This window comes from Pseudopipra pipra, chromosome 1 (assembly GCF_036250125.1).
Source record: "Pseudopipra pipra isolate bDixPip1 chromosome 1, bDixPip1.hap1, whole genome shotgun sequence".
In the NCBI taxonomy this organism is placed as follows: domain Eukaryota; kingdom Metazoa; phylum Chordata; class Aves; order Passeriformes; family Pipridae; genus Pseudopipra; species Pseudopipra pipra.
Window position 1 is genome coordinate 48,254,941 of NC_087549.1, and position 12,183 is coordinate 48,267,123.

General features: G+C 40.7%; 2 long non-coding RNA genes across 2 annotated transcripts; one reads left to right on the forward strand and one right to left on the reverse strand.

Moving 5' to 3' along the window:
- The first annotated feature begins 59 nt into the window (after positions 1-59).
- On the forward strand, positions 60-6,540 carry LOC135414604 (uncharacterized). The gene is made up of 3 exons (XR_010430739.1): positions 60-437; positions 5,678-5,749; positions 5,882-6,540. It is a non-coding gene; the product is annotated as an uncharacterized LOC135414604 (long non-coding RNA).
- A 1,378-nt stretch (positions 6,541-7,918) lies between these two features.
- Positions 7,919-12,166, reverse strand: LOC135414602 (uncharacterized). Its single transcript, XR_010430737.1, has 2 exons — positions 11,504-12,166; positions 7,919-10,739 (listed from the first exon to the last, which is right to left on the reverse strand). It is a non-coding gene; the product is annotated as an uncharacterized LOC135414602 (long non-coding RNA).
- Between the last annotated feature and the right edge of the window lie 17 nt (positions 12,167-12,183).

A 12,183-nucleotide genomic window follows, 5' to 3' on the forward strand; every position in this document is an offset into this window, starting at 1 on the left:
GGGCCGCCCCCACCCCACCGCGCTGCGCATGCGCGGCCGCCGCGGCGGGCGCGGCGCTGGAGCGCCCCCTGCGGAGCCGCGGCGGGAACTGCCCCGATCCCCTGCTCCGATCCCGGGGCTGCGCCCGCGGGAGCGGCAGGAAGCGGAGGAGGGAACAGAGGGTTGTTTATCCCTACCGGCAGGGCTGCCTGCGGCTTCTCCAGCTCGCCAGCCTGGCGATTCCTTCTGGAATCGCGGAGTCCTGTCCAGGGCTGCGGCGCCGCTCCGCCCGGCGCTGAGGTGATGTGGTGGTGGCGGCGCCGGGAGCGGTTCCTGCGGACGGGCTTCCCGTACCGCCCTCCTCCTCCGTCCACAAGTTGCTCGTATCGCCTCTCCTACAGTGGCAGAGGGATTTTCAATTAAACTATATCAACGAAGCCGTGCGCGGTCTAGCTGAGGTAAATGGATGGGGCTCTGAACAACCTGGTCCAGTGAAAGGTGTCCCTACCCATGGCAAGCTTTAAACTGAAAGAGGGCAGGTTTAGGTTGGATATGCGGAAGAAATTCTTTATGTGAGGGTAGTGAGGCACTGGAACAGGTCGCCCAGAAAAGCTGTGAATGCCCAATCCCTGGGAGTGTTCGAGGCCAGGCTTGATGGGACTTTAAGCAACCTGGTGTAGTGGAAGGTGTCCCTGCCCATAGCAGGGCAGGCTGGAACGAGATTATCTTTAAGGTCTCTTCCAACCCAAACCATTCTATGATTCTGCAATTCTGTGATTCTAAATCTTGTGTAGTGTTTTCTTAGTTACTTCTGTGTCCTGAAATCCCATTTTCTTTTCAAACTGTGGGCACAAGTCTTGCGTTCCTACTGAGGTGAGTCAGTCTGGGGGGGGCTGTACTTCTGTAGCTCAGGGGCATTTTTAGCTGGTGTTCAGGTGCCCAAGTCAGCCAAAGGGAGGAACTGGTACCTCCATCTGCCCTTCCCACTTTGGGGCATCCCTCCTGGATGATGTACCTGCTCAAAGGTCAAGCACATACCTGCAATGCAATTCTTAATCAACTACCCTCTTCATTAGCTTCATGATACTCAAGAATTTCCTTTAACTGCACATATCCTCACTATCTTTTACAGAATCTGATTCTTCATTTTTAAAAGGGTCCTCTAATTGTTTTGTCTCTCTCTAACCATGTTCTGTGCCGCCTTTTTAAAAGCATCCATCTTAAAGGACAAACAAGTATAAACTAGACAAAAGAAAACCATTTCTTAGTCATCAGGTATATGGCTGATAAAACCAAGCCCAGCTACCATTGTGTCCTGGGTATTTTTACTGTTTCTATGCTTTCTTCCACCTTTGTAGTTATTAATATGGCTAGAAGAGTCTATGAGATCATTTTCTAACTTCTTTTGTGTAGTTTTTTACCACATGTATAGCAGAGTATGAACATGTAACCACCAGACTACCACCACATTCCGCACATAATTCATTCCTTCCTAACCCATGCTAAGGCTAAAGAATGCTGCCTTAAACATGAAATTGTATCCTGACAATGGGCGATCCCAAGCAGTGTCCAATTTCTGCTTCTGCAGTGAAAACCTCAGAACTTCACAGATACCACCCTAGAGGAGCATGCAATTGCCAGGCAGTGTGGTTTTTTAGCATATGCTTCTCCTCATAGTAAAAGTACCCACAGTTTGTGCTAGCTTACTGCACTGGTGCATGGCAGAATTTCCCAGAAATTCTGGACAGTTCTTGGTTTATCAAAGGATCTATCTAGGCTCTTATGGGCATAATTTTCCCATCTGCCTCATTCTACTTTTTCATGCCTTGGTTCATGCATATCCAAGGATAACCCAGGGCACGTTTTTTTGATTACTCTTTCATACAGTTGGATAAAAAATGTATGCCAGAAAATCCCATCAAAGTCTGAGATCGGAATTAGTTCTCCTGGAGAGAATCAGAAGAGTTACATTTATTTTTCCAAGAAGGATATCTCCTAAATTACAGACCACAAGAGAGTCTGCTGCTGCTGCTGCAGTTCAGCAGCCATGCATGTGGGTAGATACTATCCTGGAGCTTCTTCTCTCCTGATAATCCTACTGACGACTCATGCTCTGTCTATCACAAAATCCCCTGCGTCTCCTCCTACTCACCTGCTTTTTCTATCAGATGATTTACTTGCAAAAAACAAAATCTCTAAAGATGCCTGGATTATTTCAGAGGTGTCTTAGACAAACAAAAATATAGGTAATAACTGGAACCCAGCATCTCTTGGACTGAATGTGAATGCTCCCCTAACAGCTGACAGGGAGTCCTCTGTTGCTCAAAATACAGAGGCTTGTCCCATTTTATTTGTGTGGTGGAAAATAAAGACTGGATAGACTGATCCAATATATTCACTTGCCAATGATTACATGACTGATTTCTGCACTCTAATCTCCTGTCATTTCTAGTCCTATACGGCCACAAAGTTGTGGAACTTGCAAAATTCTCATTGGCTACATGATTAGGTTTTCCAGAATCCCAAATATTTTACAATGTTATCTCTTTGAATCAAACATTATATTATATATTCTGTGGACCTGCTTGGTTTTTAACCAGCCAGTAAGAAAAAAGGGTATTTAGCTCTTAAACCTTTTGTTTGAATTAGCCTTCAAAATAACCCATAAATACCAGTTTCAGATGGAGATTTAAAAAGTGACAACAGAGAATGGAAAAGGATATAGCTTTGGGGAAAGATTTATTTGTCAAGTTGGGCATTTAGTGGTCCTTTATGATATTCTTCTGGTAGCAGCCACAAGAATATATATCAGCATTCGTACTAGAATAATAACAATTATTCTAATTGATTCTAACAGAATCTAATTCTGAGTAAGCACCGGAAGATTATTTGAGATTCACAGAAGGATGGAAATAGAAGAATCAGAACATGATAGCAAAAAGAAAAAAGAGAGCTTTGAGCTTTTTGAAAAGAAGCTGAAGTAAAATTAGAGATAAATAAACAAGCAAATGTATAAACAAGATGAAAATTCCATAGGAAATTGGATCCAATTTACATGTTGTGACAAGAAAAGTAACAAATACAGCATTTTCAGATACGAATCAGCATTTTCTTTAGACTGGGAAACTAGTCACAGTAACACCTCCAGGAAAGAACTCATATTAATTTTTCAGCTGAAAAACCCTTGTTGGCTTAAGGCCTTTTGTGAGGCAGAAAGGGTTAGCTCCTTGGCTGGCTGCTTGCACACAAAATAGATGCATGTGGATTTTCAGTTGTCTCTAACAAGTCCCTGGTCTCTCATTAGGACTGTTCTCTTCTCGTAATGTGCGCTGAGAGCTTATCACCTAAACTTGCATTTGCCCCTCATTGCACAGGAGGAGAATTGAGCCCTGAGGGACGTCGCTGGTGACCAGCCACCAGCAAGATGTGGCCTCACTCACCACAACCCTTTGAGCTCTGTCCTTCAGCCAGTTCTTTGCCCACTGTGTAGTGAACCTACTCATCCCACCACTGGACAACTTGTCCAGAAGGATGCTGTAAAGGACAATATCAAAAGCATTACTAAAATCCAGAAAAACTGCAAACATTACCTTCCCTTCATTCACTAGATGTGTGACCTTATCACAAAAGGGTATCAAACTGGTTAAACAGGACTTTCCCTTGTGAACCCATGTGCTCATACTCCAGGTAATTTAATCTGTCAGTCCTCAGATTGTGGGGGGGAAATGCCATGTAAAACCTCACTACTAAAGTTAGGAGACGTGTTTTTTTTTTTCTTTGCTTTCTTTGCTTTGTGGGTCTACAGTCTAGAAATCATGCTTGCTCATAACTCTCCTCAAACCTAGCACCAGTAGAGGAATAGGACTGTGTGGTTTTCTCCCACTGTTCCTGTTATAGGAGGAGGCCACCAGGGCAGACTGGCAGAGCAGTAATGCCTTAAGCTGCTGCAGCAGAAGCAACCGAAGCTCACGTGCCAAAGGCCTGATTTACCTGAACAGTGCTGCTGCCTGCCCTGTGAGGCAGGGCTTGCTTGGAACACCTCGGGTAGTCGTGACAGAGCAGTGGAATCCCAGGCTGGAGGAAGGAAGTCCAGAGAGCTTTAGGCATACCGGCCTGCAATTGCAAAGACTCATTCACATGCATTCAGTGCAGGAATCTGGACGCCCAAAATGAGCTACTGAACAGAGTTCCCTTCTGGCTACCCGAAATTATGTATATTGCTGAGTCATGCCATCCTCCAGCTGGTGATTATGGTCTTCCTCACCACTTCCTGCCATATTAGAGCAATCCAGTGAGAGGCCAAGAGAGAAGACCTCTGGTTTATGCAGAATTCAGGGCTGTGGATACCCTAATGACATCCCTGTAAACATCTTGTTATTGTTGGAGAGCGTACTGACTTTTTGTAAGAGCAGCTGCTACCCTCCTAGAGGGTAGGGCAGCCCTCAAGACAACCCTCATAGAGTCACAGGAAATAGGACCTTGGAGGACATCCAGTCTATGATCCTATCCATCTAAGCTGTTCCCGAAGGCTGCTTGCCTAAACTCTACCTGGTTGCCTTTGAGTTCTGTAAAATGTCATGCTCCAGCAGAAAATCATAATATAAGTATTTGCATGGATTGAAGAGAGACTCTGGTAGAAGTTCTGGACTGTCTTTTTTGATTAAACCTGAACTTGTAGTGTAGGATCTGGAACACGCAATGCAGAAAGGGAACTGTGCCTATTCCAGTAGAGAATTCCATGTGAAAGGCCTGCTTTTTATACATTTCAGAAGAAAAAAATCTCAACTTCTCGGAAAGATAATTTTTAACTTGTGGTGTTCTGAGGTTTTGTTTACTATCTTGCACAAACCCTGAATTCTTATAATTTTTCATATGAAGGGCATACATAAATAGTTTCCTAGGAGTTGAGAAAGAGCATCTAGTTTACATATAATGAGAAGATTGTAGTTTTCTTGTTAAAATACAAAGAGCTTAATTATTTATACTGCTCTGAGTCCAAAAATTCTGCCTCCTCAGTTCAACTAGCAAGTTTTTTTAGTCCTCCCCTTGAAAAATGAAGACATTCTAGATTTTAATTTTATGGTTTCCCCAAAGGGGGTTTTATAATGGAGTTTTTTCCTGTGGACAAAAGTATCATGAAAAGAATTTAGGAAAAAGTAAGCAACTGCTATGTTTTTATCAAAATACACCCACTCTTCTGGGTGGAACTAACTCAACAAGTGAGGAAGAAAGATGGAATCATTGGCAAAGGAGATGAAAAATACAGTTTTACTGTAAAAAAAAAATTGGCCCAAATGTATTTTTCTTTCATTTTTGTGGGGTTTTTTTTAAGAAAAGTATGTAACCCCTCTCCACAGAAACTTCTGGTCTGATGAACATGCCACATCTTTTAAAATGAAAATGTACATAATGTTCATAATGTAATTTTCTGGAACCTGAAGTACCAGTTAGGAACTTGAGGGCATATCCGGTTTATCCGTAGTTTATAGTAAAAAAAAACCCTAATTCCTCAGCCTCTGCTGCCATCGCGTGGCCATGAACCATCCATTAATGCTAAAATTCACCCAATCCTCTTAACTTGTTGCACTGTATTTCCTTAGCTTTATTTACCAGGTTCATTACCCATAACACAATCTAATTTTCTTCCTCAATTTTCAGAAATATCATGAATAATTGACGTTGATTTTTTTTTTCCTAGTTTCTGCAGATTGAAATATTGTTAATGCCAGACAGTGAGCAAGTTGGTCATGCAACACAGCAAATTGCTTTGGTGGGTTTGGTTTTCGTTCTGCTACTGGTATCCCTCTATGAAACTGGTAATCAGTGGGTTAATGTATTAACCCACCTTGTCCATAACGCTGTTTCTTTCCCTGAGGAGTTCTATCTGCTATTTCTTTTCTAGGAAGGAAAAACAGCTGAGCAGAGAACAGATAATACACACGTCACTTCATCTTCCTGCTGTGAAACCACAGTAATCCCACAGAGATCTGCAAAAAGAGAAGAAATTTTTTTCTGCATCTAGCTAAAAACTTCCACATGTCGAAAAAAAGTGTTTTAGGATAAAGAAGATTACTTTTCTGTGACAGGAGCATCCTGGAATCTTCTTCCTTGGTTAACGCTTTAAGTTTTACTACGCTGAACTATTTTGAGTGGAGAGAAAACAACATATCTGTGAGGTTAAGCTTGGTTTTAGATATTCAAAGACAAAATAAAATAAGTAAAAATTCTGTAGCAATCTAGGCCATACACACTACAATACCATGTACCCCTGTTTGAATATCTATACAAATTCTCCTACTTCAGTATAGCTCAGAGGATTAAAAAATGTATACTTTTACTGATATTTTCAACGGTTTAGCCACATGTTGGTGTTTTATTCATAGACGATTTTTAAATTAGTTGATGCATTGAAAGGAGGCATTAATTCCTTCCTGATATTAAATTTCCTGATTGCAAAGATTGTAAAGAAAGTACTCACTTAAAATTCTCAGATGTAATCAGAACCAGCTAGGTTATATTTTTAGACTGATAGGAAAATAAAGTGTCTCCATGACTCATCAAGATATTTTAAGAATTCATTTGCGTGATAATTTTTGTTGCAGTCACTGTGGCTGATTGTGTGCTTACAGTCAAGTACAGGTCTGTCTTGTATTACAAAGGCACTCAATATGCACTAAGTAATACCTAAAAGGTGACTTAAGCACCGAATAATATCCATGTTTAATTTTAATAATCTGCCAAAATAGTAACAAACATTGAGTAACTCAAGCAGAATCTAAACGTTCTATGTTTTGTCACAAGAAAATAGTCCCAGTCACATCATTATGTAATCCTAAATTCTAAGAAGTAAGATTTCCAGTACACTCTAATAGACTTGTTGAAATCTGTATTTATTTAAAAAACAGCTAGAAATTTAAAAAAAAAAACTGTTCCTAAACAAGGCCAAATGTTTTGCATAAAGTAAACATTTTTAAAATATGTTTCATTTAAATTTGTGTCTAATACTTCTAAATAATTTTCACCCTTAACATGCTAAAGAAAATGTATGAAATTGTCTAAAGGAAAAAGATTAACTGGACATATTTCTGACTCTGCTGAATTCAGCTGGAGCCATACTGTTGATGTAGGCAGAACAAGAGTTTACCAAATGTATATGGAAGTTATTTGCTTGGGGGGGGTGACATTACTATAAAGCATTCTAAAATGCTTTGGTTTTGTGTTTGAAATACCAGATACAAATTTTTATCCTCTCTGAAGGGATTATGAAGGAATGAAAATAGGTAAATGAAATTGAGAATCTTTTACTTTATGCTACAGTAAATACTCCTTGGAGACAGAATGAAATTTAACCTAGATTCAACACCCTGTACTCTATACTCTACTGTACTCCTACAAAAATTCTCTAAGTCCTGTAATAGCTTCTGTTAACATTTTTAATGAAAAAAAATTGGTAAGAGAAATGCTCTCAATATATTTGCTCGCTTTCAAATTATTTTATACTGTACTGTCTCATATTCTCAGTTTTCAACATGTCCTGGATCTTTGATTTCTGAACAAAACAATCAATTTTAAATTAATAGACATTTGTGAGAGTTACACTCAGCTATAGAGCAAAGAATTTTAACATTCGTTGTAATTCTTCTGTGAACATTTTACACTATACAAAACAAAGTATTATTTAAATAATATTTAATATTAAATAAATGTTTTAGAATTTTTATATTATGAACCAAATTGGTCTGATGCTCTACTAACCACAATTTTGTATTTAGCAGTTCTCCACCTGTATTCAAAGGCAAGGAACTGGTTTCATGTAGATTAGATCCTGCAAGAGTCATCCCAAGGGAGACAAATATTGAGAAGACTTCCTGTTGCAGCAGCTGTTGAAGATATCTTCAACCACCTAAACAGAGAATGAAACAACACCTGCTACACCTGCTGAATTGAAATACATTTTAATTGGGAAGAAGTTAAATCAAAGTTTAAGGGAAGAAGTTAAATCAAATTATCATAGAATCCTAGAATGGCCTGGGTTGGAAGGGACCTTGAAAATCATCCCGTTTCAACCCTCCTGCCATGGGCAGGGGCACCTTTCACTGGACCAGGTTGCCCAAAGTCCCATCCAACCTGGCCTTGAACACTTTCAGGGATGGGACATCCACAACTTTACTAAAATCTCTGAATCAACCCTCTTTCAGTTTAAAGCCAATTTCCCCTTGTCCTACCACTACCAGCCTTTGTAAAAAGTCCCTCTCCAGCTCTCTTTAAGTAGCCCCCATTTAAGTACTGAAAGGCTGCTGTAAGGTCTCCCTAGACCCTTCTCTTCCGCAGGATGAACAACTTCATCTCTCTCAGCCTGCCTTCACAGAAGTGCTCCAGCCCTCTGATCATCTTCATGGCCTTTTTCTGGACCCACTCCAACAGGACCACATCTTTCCTGTGCCGAGGACCTCAGAGCTGGACACAGTACTCCAGGTGGGGTCTCACAAGGACGAAGTAGAGGGGGAGAACCATCTCTCTTCCCTGCTAGCCACAATCCTTTTGGTGCTGTCCAGGAAGCTGTTGGCCTTCTCGGATGCAAATGATTGCCAGGTCATGTTGAGTTTCTCATCCGCCAACACATGACCCAAAAAATTCCTTTTGAATCCAATGTTCCTTCCAATTTTACCACTGTGAAGGGCTGAGAAATACTTCATGAGGGAGTGAAGAATCATGGAATAAAAACACAAGGATGCATAGGAATAGAGAGATAATAGCAAGACTAGCAAAGCTCAAGAAGGGGACAAGCAGAAGCAGTTATTCCTAGTGCCACAATTACTGATTTTTTTTCACGAGCACTAAGAGTACCAACATAAACACAGCCTGGCTTTCTTCCTCTGAAATTTGAAGAGCCTCCAACATCGAACATTTTCACTGACTTCATTAATTCCCTACTTCATTCATACTTTAAGAAAAGAAAAATCTATAATATGCATGAGGGAGGCTTAAGAAATGCTGAATTGAATTTTTCAAACGTGCTTTTTTTCCCGTTCCCCTGCTGATAATAAATATTAGCAACATTAAGAGCCTTCTTCCCTGCTTTAATGGAAAACTTCTCAGATGTTTTATGCATGGATTTGGAGCTTTTTAAATGTTCCCAAGATAGGTCACACTGACAAAAGATATTTTTCCCATTTTGTCATATGAATGCTAAAGGTAAAAAAATATAAAAAAATAAAATCAAACAGAACATCAAATTTAAAACTCTGAGGTTTAAAGTCACTTTGCCCCACCTCAGAAGTGCTGCCTATTGAAATCCATTCCAAGAGCAGGACTACAGAGAACTGCAGTGGGACCAGCTTGCAATTGTCCACTGGAATGTCAGTAAGAACCTAATGACTCTGCTCCAAACCACAAATGATCACAGAACCGCCTCCCCTAACAAAAAATAACATAAAGACAACCTAGTGCAGCCTCCTAGTTAAAAAAGGCAGATCAAACTGTGACTCTTCAATTGCTTCTGTCAATTATTATCTATTGCTTAAGAAAAATAAATTGGGAGACAACATGAAAGAACAATCCTGTGCCCTTTCGTTTCTGCTTAATCTATAATCCATTACTGGTGGGTTGAGGCAATCGTTTTATGAAGCACTTAGAGAGCAGAGACCATAGTGCAAATAGCAAGTCTTTCTGAGAATGTAGAACTCTCTTCCTCTGAAAAAAATGCAGTTAGAGTTCAAAACACCATAGTGACCACCTTGTTTTTTTCATACACATATAATATGCAATTACTCAACTGCTTGGAAGTGTTTGTAATATGAGCAGCATACAGCCTTTTCTTTATCAGCTCTGCAGAATGCATTGTAGGTCAGAGGACAACCTTTTAAAGACTTCAAAACCCCCAATACTGGAACTGGAGGATCTGATGGGGATTGCTTGAAATAGAAGGAAGTTATTAACATTATTGCTATTGTCAGTGTAGCAACATATTTACATAGTAGGAAAAAACAAAAACAAAAACAAAAAGCTGAGTACTTCTCAGTACACTTAATTTGTTTCAGTTTGCCTATGGCATGTCACATATCTGACCTTGTTAATATTCCCATGAGTAACCAACACAAGGTAGGGAGGAGTCAAATACAAAGACAAACCTCATCAACCTGTGGGAGTGGATCTTTTTTCCAGGCATGCAATCTCTCTTAATTGTTGACTAAACTACTGTTTTTGTATGTCTCAAAGGCTTTCTCTAATCATCAACAGCCACATCTTTCACTTCTCAGTCAAACACGTATATGCACTTATACAAACATGTATAAGCCTTCTAGACCCAAGGACAGTCTGTGTCCTCTTCTTTCTCAGATGTTTGGGATTTTTCTTTTCTTTAGTTTTTGGGTGACTCAAGGATTCTTCAGCTTAATGGGGATAGGACTTGAATGCGGGAGAACAATCTGTTGCAAGGAACAACCAGTTTCCTCCTTCGGACATTGCAGGTTCCTCTGCATCCTAAAGTCTAGTCCTCAGTTCAGCCAAATTAGTCTCTCCAAAGATTCCTAAATTCATGTTGTTGATGAAGCCTCCATGTTCTGTGAATTAAGCTATCCACTCCAGCTGCTCACACTGTAGTGTTCCTTCATGATAAATCCTTTTATCTGAGGTGTCCAACACACATTCCCAGCAAGTCAGGACCAAGACCTGAATATGGGTGCTCTCCATCAGCAGAGGAAGCACCGTGTTGATGACAGTAGGTTTTCCACCCATTCAGATTCCTGTTTCTTTAACAGCTGAAGGGAAAAAGAAACAAACCCTAGATCATTCCTGCCTCTGCTTACCAATTCCCATACTCTTTTCAATGGCTGCAGTAGCTCTGCCCTCATGTTTCCAGAAGCTTTGGACAGCTGACTGGACAGATATTTTAAAATTTCTTCAGATCTCTGCAATACGCTCTTATTAGTTCACCTTTCTTAACACATCAATTAATTACTCTGCATACTTTGATCATGCTGATTCTTTAATGAGAAATCCTTAAAACTGTACAAACTGCTTTTGCTTGAGAAGAAGGTGATAAGTAGAAGATTTCTGCTCATTAGATTGAACAGTAAAACATGCTTGATGTTTCAAAATCCCAAATCCAAATAAGCAAAGCAATCAGAAACAACCATTTGGTTGCAAAGTCTTTAGATATTACAATGGGGTTCCATGATAGTTGTCAAAGCAGGAGTGGAATCCCCCATTGCTGCACCAAGCAGACTGTTTGGTTACACAGTATGAAGATGATAGCATTTTTCTCTATGGAAAGCTGAAGTCCCTTTCAGTACTTCTCTATGTTAAGCTGTGGTGCAATATCCAAGTGCTTGTTCATAGTGAACAAGAAAATGTTGGTCTGAGAATGCTTTATGTCAGAGCAGAATCTCTATGGTAAGATCTGTCCTAGTAAGGGAGAACAACTGAAAAAGGCCATATCTCTTTTTCTTTTTTTTTTTTTTAAGATTTTAAAATTTGGTTGTAGCAAGAAAACACAGATAAGGTAAGAAGTGAAGAGTCTCACCAAGCAAGGTTTGTCTTCTCTCAGCAGTTCATGGAACCAAGCCATAAAATAAGAAGAGGCAAAGTACTTCTGTGTCCCATGCTGCATGCCTGCATCTCAAATAGCAGATGCTCAGTTCCAAGATTTTTGTGTTATCAGCTGTGCTCCTAGGACTTTGCCAAAGAAAAGATGCAGATACTGTGCATCTTTTTCTGAAGCTGAACGGGAGAGCATCTGAGTTAGTAAACATATAAGGGCCTCCAAGCAACAATCCATACAGCTGAAAAGGGAGCAGGCAGAAATTCTCTTGGGAGTTAGACATACCTCTACACCTCTCCGTTCCTCACTAATGCCTTATAACAGCAGTGGTAAGTGGAAAAGCAGTTGCACTCTTCAGTCTCACGTAAAATATTTAGAGAGCTACTGCTGACTAACCAGTGCTGCCTTTGGAAGCCTCCATGTCCCCTCTTCCTCCTGTACGATACAGGACTCCTGTCCTGTGCAAATAACAGCGTTTGGGAAGGGGACACGCTGCCTACCCCAGAATGACTGAGTTTCCACACGCCTGCATCAGCTGCTCCTATCCGACTCCCCACACCCTCCCTGCCTGAGGGAAAGCGCCGGGGCAAGGCGACACCGAAGGCGGCCCTGGATGGCACCTGCCGTGGGGCCGTGGGGCCGCCGTGCCGCGGAGCAGCCGC